We start from the raw sequence: 18312 nt of genomic DNA on the forward strand, positions 1-18312 counted from the left end.
GAATGTATGGCCTGCATTTGCTCCTATTTTTCAAGTTGTGTTTTCCTTCTTAAAAGAAGAAAAGCATTGAGCCTACATTGGTTTAATTTTCGAGTACTTGTTTGCAATGGTGTCAGTGATGAAGACAGTGTTTCATGATCACTGAATTCCCGGAATTTGTTATGCCCTTTTGTGTAAATAGCTGGTATAACTGTATTGCAGATAGTCCTGAAACACCTCATCTACAGCCGGTAGAGTGTGAAAACTGATGCAATAATGAGGATGGGAATTGAATCCCTTTTTTGTTTCTGATAAAGAAGAAGCACTTGCTGTATTTTAGTCTTGTGACAGTTATGCATTCCGTGCCAAGCTTTTACCATACCCTTAAATAAGCAGCAGCATCCAGCATGGTTCTCAGTTTAAGTGTTTTTAGACAAGAGATGAAGAATGGAAGGAACATTGTTTGTCTTTTTCCATTATTGAGACAAAAACTGAGAGATTAGTGCAAGTGGACTGCCATGTTTTCTTCCATAAATATTCATATGTGCAGCAAAACCTGCAGACTCCTTTGGATAATCCTTGGATGCAGGTGTGTTATTTAAACCCAGTGAAGGAAAAACCTGCAAAAGGTGATGGATGGAGCCTGGTCCATCACAGGAAAAGCCCTCACCATCACTGAACTCATCTACAAGGAGCGCTGCCACAAGAAGGCAGTACCCATCAGTATGGATCCCCAACATCCAGGCCATGCTCTCTTCTCACTAGTACCATTAGGAAGGAGGTACAAAAGCCTTAGTTCCCACATCACCAGGTTCAGGAAAAGGTATTCCCTTTCAACCATCAGGTTCCTGAACCAGTGTGGATAACTTCACTCTCCTCAATGGTGAACTGATTCCACAATCTATAGACTCACTTCAAGGACACTGCAACTCGTATTTTCAGTATTACATATTTGTTTATTTATTATTATTATTTGTTTTATTTTGCTTTTACAGTTTATCATCTTTTCCATATTGGTTGTTTGTCAGTCTTTGTGTAGTTTTTCAATTATTCTATTATATTTCTTTGTTCTACTGTGAATGCCCACAAGAAAATGAATATCAGGGTAATATGGTGACATATATGTATTTTGATAATAAATTTACTTTGAACTTTAATAACTGCTTTTAGTTTTGCTAAACAAAAGGTTGCTGTCACTGTCAGCAGGGGAGGGTTGGGAGGAAGAATTCTCTTAATAAGGCTGTGGGGGTGTATCTATCTTTGTACTTGGGCAGCTCACCCCGTTCTAGTTGATTGATTGGTGTAGACCTGATGACCATTGTTGTACTTGATACTTGAGTCTGCTGTGGGTTAATGGTGTTGCTATTGTCACAGATCGAGTACATCAAAATAACCTCAGCTAGCAACTCGGAGAAGGGGAGTTTAACTGTAAGAAGACAGATTATGTTGAGTTCTTGACTGATGAAGTTGTGTTGACTATATCTGGTCAGTTTAACAATCTCTACTGGAGATTCACCAGGAATTTACGGAGACATGCTTGTGCAATGTGTAGTTAATGGATAACGTGCACAAAATTCTTGCATTAAGGCCTTTTAGTATGATTGAACTTTTGAAAATTGGATGTATGGATGCCATAATATTGCTGTGGTTTTGAATTCCAATTTGGCAGTACAACTATTTGACTGACAGCTGTAATTTCAAATGAATGGCTGTGCTCAAAATGCCCTGGATTCTCTTGTAGGCATAAGCTTTTCTTTCTCAAACTTATTTTTTTCTCTTTCTGTATTTTTGTCCCTCCTTTTAATTGTTACCCTGAAAGACTTGTTCTTAAATACATAGGATTCTGAATTCCTCTTTCAGAATACTACGGATGGCACCATAGCGTAGCAGTTAACACAGTGCTTTATAGCACTACAGCCTTGGTTCAATTCCAGCCCCTGTCTGTGAGGAATTTGTACGTTCTCCCCATGACCACATGGGATTCCTCCGCATACTCCAGTTTCCTCCCCCGTCCCAAAGGTGTACAGGTTAGTAGGTTAATTGGTCACATGGATGGAATTGGTGGCAAAGGGTCATTGGACTGCCAGGGCTATATCTCTAAATAAGAATAAAGCTTGTTACCTGTACCAGTGTGAAGAGCACTAGATTACCAATACCGAACAACTGAAAAATATTATACTTCATTGTGAAGAAGCTTGTGACATATGTGAGGAGGAGTTGACACAGGAAGTGCAGTGCAAGTGCAAGTTTAAAAATATAAAAAAACACAAATGCTGAAAAGACTTCATAACTCCTTTACCTTGTAAAGCAATGTGGTAGATTAAGTTAATTTTGTTTGTACACTAGATGTTTTGGCTTGCTACTCAGTAGATAAAGGAGGATATTGAGTCTCCAATATGCCAACTCTTTGCAGTGACCGATACACAGTGGAATCTATCTTCACCTAAGAGGTTGTGCTGAAATTTAATATGATGTAGAAATACATTAAAAATTGACCCAGTTCTGTCAATGCTGTTTTAATTTTGCATGCTACAGTGGTATAAAGATCATTGATCTGACCAAAATGAGGAATGATGATAACTGGAGGAAGTTGCAAAGAGGCTTTTTCCACTGGGATTGGGTGGGCTACAACCTGAGGTGATGGGTTAAGGGTGAAAGGTAAGAGGTTGAAGGCAAACATGAGGGGAAATTTCACTCAGGGTCGTGAGAATATGGAATGAACTGTCAGCACAAGTGGCTCATACAAGCTCGATTTCAATGTTTAAAAGAAGTTTGGATAGGTACATGGATGGTAGGGATATTCAGGGCTATAGTCCCAGTGCAGGTCAATGGGAGTAGGCAGTTTAAATGGTTTCAGCAGGGCTAGATGGGCCAAAGGGTCTGGTTCTGTGCCATACTTTTCTATGACTCTACAACTGTATGAGGAAGGTGATTTAGGAAAGCTAGATACAGATGGAGAACATCTGTGATTTTCACTGTTGGCCTCCACAATCATGCACTAAGCCTCTGGGTGTGTTGTGGAGGTTTGCTATCTGTACATGATTAACCCATTATATCCTTTCTTCCCAGAAGGGAAGCACCCAGTTTCTGCTTTTATAGTTTGCATGACAACTGACTCAGATTTTTCCATTTCTCTATTAAATTAGCTAATTCTTGAATGACTATCGCAATGTTGATTCTAGCAGAGATACTGTATTTGTCCCAGGGTAAATCAGCTAGGCCTCATTCTCCCAAATCACAATGTAGTGAGTTACCTTTGGAGGAAAATTGTGAATGTGAAGATTAGTGGAAAGATTGGCCACAGCGATGGGATAGCTTTGGTGTCAAGTGTAATAATCAATCTTGGGTGCGTAGAATGGTGACTCAGCAATGTTGCTTTTTGTTATTAATTAACATGTACTACAAATGTCAGACACTGATACGCAGGATGAGATAGCAAAGCCTGCTCATTGCATTTCAACAGCTTCTTATGTAAGATGATAGGTGCTGCAACATTCTAATTATGGGCCTGCACTGAAAACAGAAATATCTAAAGCTTGCATTTGGGCCTTAAATTGTTCGTGTCACTTTGTGTTGTCCAAAGGAGGCAATTACATCATTAGATCAAGCTTGGCAAAATAACCACATGTGATTCTTTTCCATTTGCTCTGAATTAAAATGCAGGATGGAAATAGTCTGTCACTCCTGGAGATGCTCAATGTCATGTCACAGTCTGCAGATATATTTGTACAGACAGCTTATTTGCTTTCTGTAGGCACAGATATCTTCTGCTCAACAGAACTTATGTGTTTTTGTTTCCTCTTATGTATCACTGCAGACTTAAAGCTCGTCTTTGTGACTCTCTGCCAATTTAAATTGAGCACTTCATCCTTATTTAGGCTTCAAGGTGACTTTCCCATTGAAGAATGTGGTACCCTTTAAACAGTGGTATGACCTGGAGTTGTAGCTGGAATAATTTTTTTTCTTCTCATTAATTTTTTCCATCCTTCACTCATCCCTAGAAACCAACAACCTCATACGTTTTCATTGGAAAAATTCTCCTTTTGCTCAGACTGCCATTGTCTAGGGTGGATTGTGTGTTGTGTCATCTGATGTTTGGACAATTTTTGATCCCTCCTTGTTCTCCAGTGATGGTACTGCAGTGTGAAGATGTGTATCATGGGTTCTTTGGAGTAAGAAACCATGGAAGTGCTTTGGGGTTAGACTACCAATGTTCAGAACTGTGACCTAGGAGTCAATACTTGTTGCATGGAGGAAGGAGAGCTGTACATAAGTACATTTCCTTGGATGCATCAGATTCAGATTTACTTATCATATATACACCATTTAGTGAAATTTGTGTTAACAACGAACACACCCAAGGATGTACTGGGGACAGCCCAATGGAGGCCAAGACTCTAGAAGTCCATTGTCGCCTGTCTGTGTTGCTAGCCGTCGAACACAGTCCTAGACCGTGGCTTGCCTCTTAACTCCCCACATCCATGCTCCTAAACCCAAACTGAGCCGTAACGTATCTCTCTATCCCTAAAAACCAAACCTACAAACTTAAAAAAAACACAGCCAAGTCTGAGTCACACCCTCAACAGAGATTGCAGTTCAGCACCATCTTGATCAGAAGGCCGATGTTATGAAGTCATGGAATGGGGATCAGGAGCTAACTTCCTTTACCTCCTGACTGTTATCTCCTCATGCTTGTTCGAGAAATGCTTGGTGAATTGTCATGAGTCACGTGCATTACTTCACTGCTTCACCAAGGATTATCACTTTACTAACTGGATTGGAACAGTCAGATTCACGTTGGAGAGTATATTACCAACTAACATTTTGGCAAGTTCAGTGAAGTGTATTTGTACACCTCTCGACTAATGCCAGTACCCTGAGTAATCAAGTAGATTGCCCCCTTTCTTCCACTTGAAGTTGTAATTAAAGGAAAAATGCATTTGTTTTTTGTTTTATTGGAATCATCTTGATGGCTTGTTAGATGAAAATGTCAGTTAATGAACATTGTTAGTTGCTCAGTGTTTGGTAAATGGTGATGCGATACCTGCATCATGGCCTGTGAATCTTGTTTAGCCCCTTCATGTTTTTCCAAATTAATGCTCAGTTAGAATTGCTAGTTTAAGTTATGAATTGAAGTTTTTTAAAGTTCATATATGGGAAATGATTTCAAATTTGGATAACTGTCAAAATACTGCAATGTTCTCATTGACCTATTCAACTCTACAGCAGTGATGTTGGATTGTATAAGCTATGTTGAACAGTACCATTAGTCCATGGCCTTCATTAAAACCAATCATTGTGTAGAGACCTTGTTTTGTAAGTGCTTTTCTGTTTGTTACTTTGTGTTGGTCCATTGTTAATTGACTATAGAGTCTAAAGATAGCATGAATTCTGAAAATATGCATTAATTTAAGTTTCTGTGGAAATATCCCTGTGTCTTTTTGCTAATTGAAATTTGATTTGATGCTTCTGTAAACAGGAAATGACATTGAGTCTGACTTGATTAGAAATTCAGATTATGTTAGAATCAAACTGACACTACTATATGAATGATATACCTATAATTAATTACTGTTATAATCTCTCTTCTTCCCTGATGAATAAGTTTTTTAGATTATGAGAACACTCAGTCCTCGTTTATTGTCATTTAGAAATGCATACATGCATTAAGAAATGATACAATGTTTCTCTGGCGTGACATCACAGAAAACAAGACAGACCAAAGACTAACACTGACAGAACCACATAATTATACCATATAGTTACAGTAGTGCAAAGCAATACCATAATTTGATGAAGAACAGTCCATAGGCACAGTAAAAAAAAAGTCTCAAAGTCCCTGAGTTACAGTGGTTCAAGTGGTTTCAACCCTTGTTTCTCTTCCTAAATGTCCATTAGTCATAAGAGTTGTATAGTACAGAACTGGATCCTTGGGTAGCCTCCACTTCCTTGCTGACCTTATTTCCCAACCATATACATCTTGTTTATCTGCATTATATCCAAACCTATCAATATTTAAAGTATAGGTTAATAAGTTCTTCATTAGTAAGAATATCAAAGTACATTGGGAGAAGGCAGGAGAATGGGGAAGAATGGGATGATAAATCAGCAATGATTGGATGACAGAGCAGACTCAATAGGCCGAATACCCTAATTCTGCTTTTGTGTCTTCTGGTCCTAGGCTTTGCCTGTTCACAAGCGCTTCTAAGTGTCTCTTAAATGTATATTGCATCACCTCCTCTGACAGCACATTGCAGATATCAACCATTCTGTATTTTAAAAAGAAATAAGGAAAACCTTTCTTCTCAAATTCCCTTTAAAACTCTTGTCTCTCTAACCTATGCTGTCCTGTTTTTGACACCCGTTCTATGGAAGAATGATTTTGACTATTTACTCCATCTATGCCCCTCATTATCTTATCTCTATCAAAATTTAATGTATGATAGCAGTTAGAGAAAATGGTTCAGTAATACAAATATACAAATATCCAAAAACCAATTCATATGAGAAACAAAACTATAGTCGATATTTTCCCTTCATATGTTATTTATTTGTTAAGTTGCAGTGTGGAGACCCTTTCGGCCCTTCGAGCCACACCGCCCAGCAAGCTCCAATTTAACACTAGCCTAATCACTGGACAATTACGATGGCCAATTAACCTACAAACTGGTACATCTTTGTACTGTAGGAGGAAACCGGAGCACCCGGAGTAAACCCACGCATTTCACATAGAAACTCTTTACAGGTGACGTTGGAATTGAACTCTGAACTCTGTTCTAGGCTGTAATAGTGTCATGCTGAAGCTACCATGGTGCCTGTTGATTATAGGAAATTATCGGCAAGTCTGCATGTATGAGGATTGCATAGAAAGGTCTTGGAAAGGAGATAAGGCCAGTGGTATCCAGGGCAATTTGATAAACTGGATTCAAAAGTGGCTTGGCAACAGGAGGCAGGTGGTGGGGTGTTTGACTGGAATTGGTGCCGGGATCTTTGCTGCTTGTAAACTGATTTTGACGTAGATACAGGAAGCAGGATCACTAAGTCTGTATATGATGTGAAGATGGGTGGGTTCATGGATGGTATGGAGTGAGTCTCTGGCCACAGAGCAAGATGGGTGAGTTGGTGAAATAGGCTGCTGGAACTCGATCTGGATAGATGTAAGGTGATGGATTTTGGAAGTGCTATTGAGGCTAGGACAGATACCATGAATGCAGGGTATTAGGGAACATCGATGAATAGAAGGACCTTGGTGTAGAAATCCATCGATCCTTGGAGGTGCAGTGCACGTTAAATAATGTGGTTAGGAAAGCATATGAAATATAGGCCATTATTGGGTGGCATTGAATGCAACAGCAATGAGGTGATGCTCCAACTTTATAAAATATTATTTTGGCTCCAACTGGAGTATTATGCGCAGTTCTGGGCACCATACTACAGCAAAAATATAATGCCGGGGAAGATACAGCTGATGTTCACCATAACGTTGCCAGGGATGGGATGTTTCCCTTATGAAGAAGATTGAAGAAGTTGGATCAATTCTACCTGAAATAAAAACAGTGCTGGAATTACTCAGCAGCTGGGCAACTTCTGTGAAGAATAAATAAGTTTTGAGTCAGTGATAATGAAATGTCATCAACAGATCTTTTTCTCTCTCCACAGATGCTGCGTGTGTCAGGGCAGGAGGAAATTAAATGTAGGACTGAGGGCACGGTTGAAAAGCAGGTAAGGTGATGGGAGGTGGAGAACCCGATGACAGATTGTTTGTAGATAAAAGGGAGGAAGGTGATGCATATTGCAGAGGTATAGATCAAGTGTATGGTGCAAGAAGTGAACTTGTTTAAGCTGAAATGGTGTGAGGCCAATGGGAAAGTTGAAAATGGAGGAAGCTATTTTGAAACTTCTGTAAGGGGCAAGGGGAGCTGGTGGACTTCAGAAGGGAAATAATTGTGAAGGTTCAATGAGGATCAGAGCTTTAGCTGAAGAGTTGCTTGTGGGTGGTTCATACAATGAAGTCAGTAACAGGACATTGTCTTGCAGTGTGTTTGTCATATGAATGATGTGCTACGATCCTCTAATCTTGACAAAAAATAAATAACCCAGCTTTGAAATATTTAAGGAAATATTTAAATGAGTTAAAAAATGATCATTATTAGTACGTGCGCTTCTTTGCCAGGACTGAGATTTATTGGCCACCCCTAACTGTACGTAAAAAATTGGTTATGACCTGCTTTATTAAATGGTAATTCATTGCCACAGATGGCAGTGGAGGTGGAGTCATTGGGAAAATCTAAAATGGAGGTTGATAGGTTCTTGGTTAACCGAAGGTTAATATATTAAACGGTTGGGGCAGGAGGGTGGGATTAAGAGGGATAATAAATCTGCCATCATGGAACGGTGGAGCAGACTGGTTTGTCCGAATGGCCTATTCTGCTCTAACTGGAGCTGTAGCTCAATGATCTTCGGCTCATACAGGAGAGTAAGGAGGTGATAGGAGCTCAAAGGAGGTTATGTTAACTTTCCACATATTGGCTGGGACTCCCGTTATGTAATAGGGCTGGATGGGAAAGATTTTGTCAAATGTAGTCAGGAACGTTTCCATAATCAGTATAGAGAAGTCTCAATGAGAGAGTGTGCAATACTTGATCTTTTATTAGGGAATGAGACAGGGCTGGTGACAGAAATTTGTTTAGGGGAACACTTTGTATCATGTCATCGCAATGTCATTAGTTTCAAAGTAGATATGCAAAAAGATAGGTCTGGTCCGCTAGTTGAGATTCTACATTGGAGAAAGGCCAATTTTGATGGTATCAGAAAGGATTTGGCAAGTGTGGATTGGGACAGATTTTTTTCTGACAAATTTGTAGTTAAGTGATGTGTAAGTTGGTAAGTATAGGAAATACAAATAACACTTAAGCATAAAATTGGTTCTCTGGAAGATCAGTGTGGTAATCTATGCCTGGAGTCAAAAGAGAAAAGGGAGATCTGAAATGAATTTTTTGTATCTAGTATTTACTCGGGAGACAGACACGGTGTCTATTGATGTGAGGAAGTGCAGCAGCGAGGTCATAGACCCTATACAGATTACTGAACAGGAGGTGTTTGCTGTCTTGAGGCAAATTTAGGTAGGTAAATTCCCATCAGACTATGTGTTCCCTCTGACCCTATGGGAGGCTAGTGCAGAAATTACCGTTGCTGAGATATTTAAAATGTGCGTAGCCATGGATGAGGTGCCAGAGGATTGGAGTATAGCTAATGTTCTGTTCTTTGAGAAAAGCTCTAATCAGCTGGATTGAATAGGTTAAAACTTTATTCCCTAGAATGTAGAAGATTGAGAGATTTGATAGAGGTATACAAAATTATGAAGGGTAAAGATCGGGTAAATGCAAGCAGGCTTTTTCTACTGAGGTTGGGTGACACTACAACTAGAGGTCGTGGGTTAAGGGTAAAAGGTGAATTGATTAAGGGGAATATGAGGTGGAACTTGTTCACTCAGAGTGGTGAGAGTGTGTGAAATGAGCAGCTAGCACAAGTGGTGGATGCAGGATTGATTTCAATGTTTTTAACAGAAATTTGGATAGGTACGTGGTTGAGGGGGGTATGGTGGGCTCTGTTCCGGGTGCAGGTCGATGGTACTAGGCAAATTAATGATTTGGCACAGGCTAGATGGGCCAAAGGGCCTGTTTCTGTGCTGTAGTGTTCTATGACTCTGTCTTATAGTCATTATGGCAAGCCCACAACTTCCTCAAAGTAGGAAGTTTCAAGGTTTGACTGAGCAGTGACGAAGGCATAGTATAAAACCATAAGATATAGGAGCAGAATTAGGCTATTCAGTCCATCGAGTCTGCTCCTTGATTTTATGTTCTATTCCTCTTGAAATAAATGCAACCTTGCATTTGCCACCTTACCACTGATTCAGCCAGTAAATTAACCTTCTGAGAGTCTTGCTTGAGGACTCCCAAGTCCCTCTGCACCTCTGATGTTTGAAACTTCTCCCCATTTAGATAACAGTCTGCACTATTGTTCCTTTTACCAAAATGCATTATCATACATTTCCCAGCATGGTATTTCATCTGTCACTTTTTGCCCATTATTCCAATTCGTTTAAGTCCTGTTGCAATCGCATTGCTTCGTCAGCACTACCTACCCCTGCGCCTATCTTCGTATCATCCGCAAACTTTGCCATATAGCCGTCAATTTCATTATTCAAATCGTTGACAAACAATGTGAAATGTAGTGTCCCAATGCTGACCTCTGATGAACACTACTAGCTAACCAGAAAAGGCCCTTTTTATTCCCACTTGCTGCCTCCTGCCTGTCAGCTATTCTTTTATCCATGCCAGTATCTGTCCTGTAATGCCATAGGATTTTATCTTGTTACGCATTCTTATGTGTGGCACCTTATCAAATGCCTTCTGAAAATCCAAGTAAATGACATCCACTGCCTCTCCTTTGTCTACCCTGCTTATTACTTCCTCAAAGAACTCTTAACAGATTTGTCAGGCAAGATTTTCCTTTACAGATACCATACTGACTTTTACTTATTTTATCAATAGTCTCCAAGTACCCAAAACCTCATCCTTAATAATAGACTCCAACACTTTCCCAACCACTCGGGTTAGGCTAACTGGCCTATAATTTCGTCTCTTTTGCCTTCCTCCCTTCTTAAAGAGTGGAGTGAAGTTTGCAATATTCCAGTTCTTCAGGACCAGGCAGAATCAAGTGATTCTTGAAAAGTCATGACCAGTGACCAGTGCATCTGTTATCTCTTCAGCAACCTCCCTCAGAACTCTGGGATGTAGTCCATCAGTTCCAGGTGACTTATTCTCCTTAAGACCTTTGAGTTTGCCTAGCACTTTTTCCTCACTTACTCCTGCTCCCTGTCACTCACGGACTTCTGGCACACTGCTAGTGTCTTCACTGTGGAAGCATTGTACAGTGCTTGATGCATTGGTCATGATCTTTCAAGAATAGTGATGCAACTCCAGGTCAGAACGGATTGTAACTTGAAGGGGGTTGCTTGAGAAGCAGTTTTTGAGATATTCCCTTAAAGTGGCTGTTTTCTTATCTCACTCACACAAAATGTTTGGGTGGTGATACTGAAGAAGCATTGGCAATGTGTTGCTCTAAGACTTGTAAATTGTGCATTTTGCAGGGAATGAATGCTTAAGGTGGTGAATAAGATGGTAATTAAGCAAACTGTGTCAATACTGTGCTGTGCCTCTTGTGCTGTTGAGCCTTACTTGTACAAATGTTTCTCACAAGTTGAAAAGCTTATGGACTCGCCAGTGAAAGGCTTTTGGGATTATCAAGGGTTACAAAATGTAACCCTCAGTTCGGCTAGCAGCTTAATCTAGGGGATGATAGCCCCCAGCCCAGCCAAACTTAAGAAATCTCATTTGGGTGGATGCTGTGCAATGTGTTCCCTGTTACAAATCAGTACCACAAAATAGTAAACAATGCACAATATGTGATTAAACGATTGAGCTTTATAAATCTTACTTTGACTATATGGTTAGTAAAGAAACCAAAAAAAGAAAAGGGCCCATTCTCATGAAAGAGAGTAATGCACAAATGTTGGAGCTCAGGGTTTCATCCATTTGCTCCTGTCATCCTGCGTGCGTAGCCGACCCTCACTCCTCAGTCCACCCCATCCAGCGGTCTACCAACTCTCTCCATTTGCGTCCTCTCTCTTCATCTCTCCCTGACAAAAGACCGCGAAAATCCCTCTTCCAGACCCACAAGAAAGAACAACACCTCTCTTACTGGCTAACATGTATTGTAAAGTCCCTGTTACTTCTAGTCATAACCCAAACATTGCTGCTACAAAGAAACCATTACCTTAGCCTTAGCAGTGAAACATTACAGAGAGACCATTACATTGGCAGTGAAGCCTTACAGCATGTTACACAAGTGATGCAAGCACTCAAAAAGAGAGCATCAAAGGTATTGAAAGAGAGATAAGGGAATAATTCTCTCTTGTACTTGGAGTAATTGGGAATTCAGAATGCTTTGCCCAGAAGCAAGCTGCCCATTAGTTAAAGATTTGGACAATGGCTTGAAAATGTATCGCTGTACAGAAGGGAGTAGGAAGATTTGATGAAGCTGCATATTTGAAGCTAACACTGATTTGCATTCTATTCCCCAACACACATAATGGGTTATTGTTGATGGCAGCCATTACTGTTAATGGTGACTGTTTATAGTTTTTGACAGCTTAGTTTGGTACCATTTTTGGAGGAATTCTAATTTTCAGCCTTGTCTTTCCTTCCAGGTTATTTTACTTTACAGAAATATCGAACACCATTTTAGATTCAATTGTCTAACTGAGTCTTGCTGAATATCAGTAAATGGGAACTGTCTACAGTTCAGGAGGTGCAAAATTCTCTGCCAGAGTCCCAGCAATATCTTGCCTTGCTTTCCACAATATTGTACAGTAAATTTGGTCAGTCCTGATCTTGCCCTTGATTAGCGTTCTTTCAGGTTTTGGCAGAAAGTAGAACTTTGGCTTTTTTCCTTTTCTCCAGCCCCTAATTTTGAAGGCAGTTAATGCATCCCTTGCACCAATTCCAGCAAATAATGTCTAGCTCAAACCTGGGTCTTGAACCTGGGTTGTTTAATATCTGTAGCATGGTCCACAGTACTTGTCAGTTTGAATTGAATTGACTTTATTACTTACATCCTTCATATACATGAGAAGTAAAAATCTTTACGTTACATCTCCATCTAAATGTGCAATTTATTATAAATTACTATAAGTATTATGTACAACAGGATGGTCAGTATAACATAGAAATACAGTTGCGTCAACATGAATTAAGCAGTCTGATAGCCTGGTGGAAGAAGCTGTCCCAGCGACTGTTGGTCCTAGCTTTTATGCTGCGATACCGTTTCCCGTGGTTGGGGTGACTCGGGTCCCCAATGATCCTTCGGGCTCTTTTTACACTTCTGTCTTTGTAAATGTCCTGAATTGTGGCAAGTTCACATCTACAGATGCGCTGGGCTGTCCACACCACTCTCTGCAGAGACCTGCGATTGAGGGAAGTACAGTTCCTGTACCAGGCAGTGATGCAGCCAGTCAGGATGCTCTCAATTGTGCCCCTATAGAAAGTTCTTAGGATTTGGGGGCCCATACCAAACTACTTCAACTGTCTGAGGTGAAAGAGGCGCTGTTGTGCCTTTTTCATCACACAGCCGGTATGTACAGACCATATGAGATCCTCAGTGATGTTTATGCTGACGAACTTAAAGCTGTTCACCCTCTCAACTCCAGATCCATTGATGTCAATAGGGGTTAGCCTGTCTCCATTCCTCCTGTAGTCCACAACCAGCTCCTTTGCTTTTGTGACATTGAGGGAGAGGTTGTTTTCTTGACACCACTCTTCTCTGTAGGCTGCCTCATTATTATTTAAGACTAGGCCAATCAGTGTAGTGTTGTCAGCAAAATTAATTAGCAGATCGTAGCTGAGGGTGGCAACACAGTCATGGGTGTACAGAGAATAAAGGAAGGGGCTTAATACACAGCACTGAGGAGCACCTGTGTTGAGGGTCAGAGGGGCAGAGATGAGGGAGCCCACTCTTACCACCTGCCGGCATGTGACAGGAAGTCCAGGATCCAGCTACACAAAGCAGGGTGAAGGCCGAAGTCTCTGAGCTTTTTGTCGAACCTGGAGGGAATTATTGTGTTGAATGCTGAACTGTAGTCCAAGAACAGCATTCTCACATAAGCATCCCTTTTCTCCAGGTGTGTAAGGATGGTGTGTAGAGCTGTGGCTATTGTGCCATCTCTCAATGGTTGTGTCAGTAGGTGAATTGTAAGGGGTCCAGTTTGGGTGGTAGCAAGCTGTAGATGTAGTCCTTGATTATCCTCTCAAAACATTTGCTTATTATTGTGGTGAGTGCGACAGGACACCAGTCATTCAGACATGAACACAAGAGTCAGCTTTATTCATAGTGCTGGCAGGCAGGTTCTTTTGGGCCCTTCTCAGGCTTCCTGGTGACTGGATTAGCGCTGCTTCTCAGCTTCAGTTTTAGATTTGGGAGAGAGTGAGACTTCTGGACTTGCTGTTTATTAGCTGGTACATTTCCTGCTCAGTCTGAGGCAGAAGTGGAGACATAAAGGACACCTTGAACATATTAGAAGTTTAATTTCCCCGTGGAATGTGGTCAGTCTGTTTCTACTGGTTTAATATTGCAAATGGCATTGGATTGTCACATTGACTGAGATACAGTGAAAAGCCTGTCTTGCATATTCATACACATTACACTATACATTGAAGTAGAACAAGGTGGAAAATGCAGTGCAGGTAAACAATAAACCAATGATGGTTTTATTTTTGATTCCATTTTGTAAAAATCAAGTTTCTTCTGATCCTGGTGACTCTGGATGCTTGGAACATGCGGCAACAAAAGCTGTCACCATGCTGTCACAATGTGTGGGATGGGAAGGCACGTTGGCTGTTATTTGTGAAGTATCTTGGCTAAGAAACATGTTAAAACAAGAAGCAGCAAGAAAGGCAGGGATTTGAGAGTGGATTTATCTGTAGAATCATTTGCCGGTATGGCAAGCAGAAACTTGCCTCGGGAAGGGACGTGCTTTATATTTTCTCTTTCTCTCTGTGCTTTTGTGCTGTGATTTAACTAATGTACTGAACATTGGGAAACCAAACGAGTTTCTGGTATTATATTTGCTTCTTATTGATTTATGTCATTTACCAAAAGATTACAGAATACCATTTGAAGTTACAGATTAAACCTTGCAACAATGAGACCAGTTCATTTCTTTTGAGAGAAGTTTAACAAGGTAGGGTTGTTTCCTTGTCTTTCAGAAACAGACTCATGTATTTTAATGAAAGACGTTTGGCGTGGGGTGTGGTTGGAGAGGAGGAATCTAAAGCTAGAGTCCGTAGATGTAACCGTTGCATATATCATTTGCAAATATGAGGAACTTAAGGGAAACTTTAATTAATGCATAGTGAAAGCAAGAATTAATTCAATTAATATTATGAACACAAGAAAGTCTGCAGATGCCAGAAATCCCTTGCAATGCACACAAAATGTTGGAGGAACTCAGCAGTTCAGGCAGCATCTATGGAAATCAATAAACAGTCAACGTTTCGGGCCTAGACCCTTCTTCAGGACTAGAAAGGAAGGGGGAAGATGCCAGAATACAAAGGTGGTTAGAGGGGGGAGGAGGATAGCTTGAAGGTGCTAGATGAAGCCAGGTGGGTGGGAAAGGTAAAGAGCTGGAGAAGAAGGAATCTGATAGGAGAGTAGAGTGGACGATAGGAGGAGTGGCACCAGGGAGAGATGAAAGGCAGGTGAGAAGAGGTAAGAGGTCAGAGTGAGGAGTAGAGGAAGAGGGAGGAAAATTTATTTTACCAGAAGGAGAAATCGATATTCATGCCATTGGGTTGGAGACTACCCAGATGGAGTATAAGGTGTTGCTCCTCCACCCTGAGGGTTGTTCATCGTGGCACAAGCGGAGGCCATAAACCAACATGTCAGAACAGAAGTGGGAATTAAATATTTGGCCACCAGGAAGTTCCGCTTGTGGTGGATGCAGCAGAGATGCTTAATGAAGCAGTTCCCCAATGTACCATAAGTCTCACCAATGCAGATGAGGCCTCATCAGGAGCACTAGACACAGAAGATAACCTTAACAGATTCACAGGTGAAGTGTTACCCCACCTGGAAGGACTGTTTGGATCCCTGAATGGAGGTGAGGGAGGAGGTGAATTGGCAGGTGTAACACGTGGGCTGCTTGCAGGGGAGGGAGTTGATATGAATTCTTTATATAGAGTCATGCGGTTATACAACAGAATGAAGCCTTTCAGCCCGAATTGTCTGGTACCCAATGATGAGACTTGCTCAGCTATTGGTTTATTTTCACTGACTCTTGGTACATGCGGCAGTAATAAACCAGTACTGGAATGAGTCTCAGCCCTACTTCCCTTTAAACCTATCCATCAATCTGTCTAGTTGTTGTTTAAGTTATTTGTTGTTAAGCCATCACCCCTACTGGAGCATAGACTGCTGACAGCAACTTGCTAGAGTCCTCTGTTCTGGGCCGGTCATTCTAGTTGTCTCCAGGTATAGCCCGTCTTCTTGGTGTCAGCTTTGAGGTTATGGCACCAAGTGTTCTTTGCCCGATCTCTCTGCCAAAGGTTGATTGGCCCTGTGGCGTCCACAGGCTTGTGACTTTTGCCACATGAATTCATGTGTCTTCTAGGCGAAGATCCTTTCTTTCTCAGGGAAGAAGTCTTTGGAGCTTCTGTTTCTGTTTCTACAGCTCTGGATTTTTACAGTATGCGATTGCTAACCCCATGCCCAACCGTTCTCCTTTTGCAGCCAGGCCTGGGACCATCCGTAGCAGAATTTAAACGTTAAATGCCCCTGCTATTTACTGTGACAGCTCATTCCATTTACCCACTATTCCCACTGTAGGAAAATTTGCCCCTCAGTTATCCTTTAAATCGGAGTCCTCTCAACTTAAATCTGCACCCTCTAGTTTTTGATTCCTCTACCCTGGGAATAAGACTGTGACCGTCCATTATCTGTACTCGCGATTTTTCGCTCCAGACCAAAAAAAAAATCAGTTCCAGTCTTATCCAGTCTCTCCTCATGACTTAATTGCTCTAGTCCTAGCAACATCCCTGTAAATCTTTTTTTTTTGTGTAGTTTAGTCCCATTCCTATCATAGAGTGACCAAAATGGCATACAATATTCCAGAAGCAGTCTTTGCAACACGCTGTACAGTTCAAACATGGGGTCCCAACTTATGTACTTAATGTCATGTTGATAGCATGTCATAAGCCACTCTCACGGTGCAGTGCACTTGTGCCGCTAGCTTCCACTGTTCTACATCAGAGGGTAGAAAAAACAAGCCAGGAAAATACAGACTGGTGAGTCTGACATCAGTAGTAGGAAAATTGATAAAGGGGATTCTGACACACAGGATCTACCAACATTTGGAGAGACTGGGTCTGAACTTAGAGAGTCAGCGCAGATTTGTGCATGGGAAGTTTAGTCTGATAAATATCTTGGATTTCTTCAAGAAGGTAACCAAAGGATATATAAGAATATGGCAGTGGATGTTAGCTAATTGAACATTAGTAAGGCTATTGACAAGGTCCCTCATGGCAGGGTAGTCAGGAAAATTAGATCACATGGGATTCTGGAGGAGTTAGTGGATAGGATTTATAATTGGTTCATTATTAGGATGTTTCTCAAACAGAAGCCCTGTGTTTAGTGGTTGGTGCTGGAACCTTTCTAATATGTATAAATGATTTGGATGTGCATGTACAAAGCATAGTTATTAAGTTTTCAGATGATACTAAAATAGAGCTGTTGTAGACAGAGGTGGTTATGAAAATGTACAGGGATCTTGATCAGCATGATTTGTAGGCTAAGGATTGACAAATGGCTTTTAGTCCAGATGAATATGAAGTATTACATTTTGGTTGATCCAGCCTGGGTTAGGTTCCTGCAGCAAGCCCAGGGGGAAAGTTATAGAACAGATGGATCTAGGAATGAAAGTGCACAGTTCGCTGAAAGCAGCATCACAGGTTGGGTGGTGAAGAAGGCATTTAGTGTGCTGACCTTCATCAGTCAGGGCACTGAATATAGGAGCTGGGAAGTCATGCAGTTTATATTAAAAAATTGGTAAGGCCACACTTGAGTAATGTGTACAGTTTTGGTTACCCTGTTGTAGGAAATGTGCTATTAAACCAGAAAGAGTGCAGAAAACATTTTTCAGAATGATGCCTGGACATGGGGGTCTCAATTGCAAGGAGACATTGCATAAACTAGGACTTTATTCCCTGAAATGTAGGAGATTGAGAGGTGACCTGATAGAGGAATGTAAGATCCTGAAGTGCATAGACAAGGTGAAGCACATAGTCACATTCCCTGGGGAGAGGTTGCTTAAAAACTAGAAAACATAGGTTTATGATCAGAGGGGATAGATTTGAAATGGTCATCAGGAATTTATGGTGAAACACAAGCAGATGGAACTCACACTGGTCAGCAGAGGCAGCAAAGGGCCTGTTTCTGTACCGTATGATTCTGACTCTTAACAGGGCCCTGCATGTACTGTGCAATGTCTGTCCTGATGTAACTTGTCTGAGTTAAAGTCCATCTGACATTGCTCTTTGTGTTTCCTGATCTGGTTCCATTTGTAACTTTAGGCAACTTTCTTCCGTGACCATTACAGCACACATTTCAGTGTCATTGGAAATTTACTAATTATGACGTCTGCATTCTCATCGTAACCTTAACGCACACCACCGATGTTGGGTTCACTGGCCTGTAGCTCCCTGGCTTGCCCTTGCAGCC

General features: G+C 41.0%; 1 protein-coding gene across 7 annotated transcripts in view; it reads left to right on the forward strand.

Moving 5' to 3' along the window:
* LOC140190445 (phosphatase and actin regulator 4-like) overlaps positions 1 to 18312 on the forward strand; it is a 190225-nt gene that overhangs the window by 48340 nt on the left and 123573 nt on the right. For 5 of the 7 annotated variants that reach the window (XM_072247041.1, XM_072247040.1, XM_072247042.1 and 2 more), the window contains one exon: positions 7639 to 7701. The exons of the other annotated variants lie outside the window; for them this stretch is intronic. The gene's annotated coding sequence lies outside the window, so the exon portion shown is untranslated. The remainder of the gene's footprint in view (positions 1 to 7638; positions 7702 to 18312) is intronic. 7 annotated transcript variants of the gene reach the window in all.

The sequence above is a fragment of the Mobula birostris genome, chromosome 30 (genome assembly GCF_030028105.1).
Source record: "Mobula birostris isolate sMobBir1 chromosome 30, sMobBir1.hap1, whole genome shotgun sequence".
Classification (NCBI taxonomy): Eukaryota; Metazoa; Chordata; class Chondrichthyes; order Myliobatiformes; family Myliobatidae; genus Mobula; species Mobula birostris.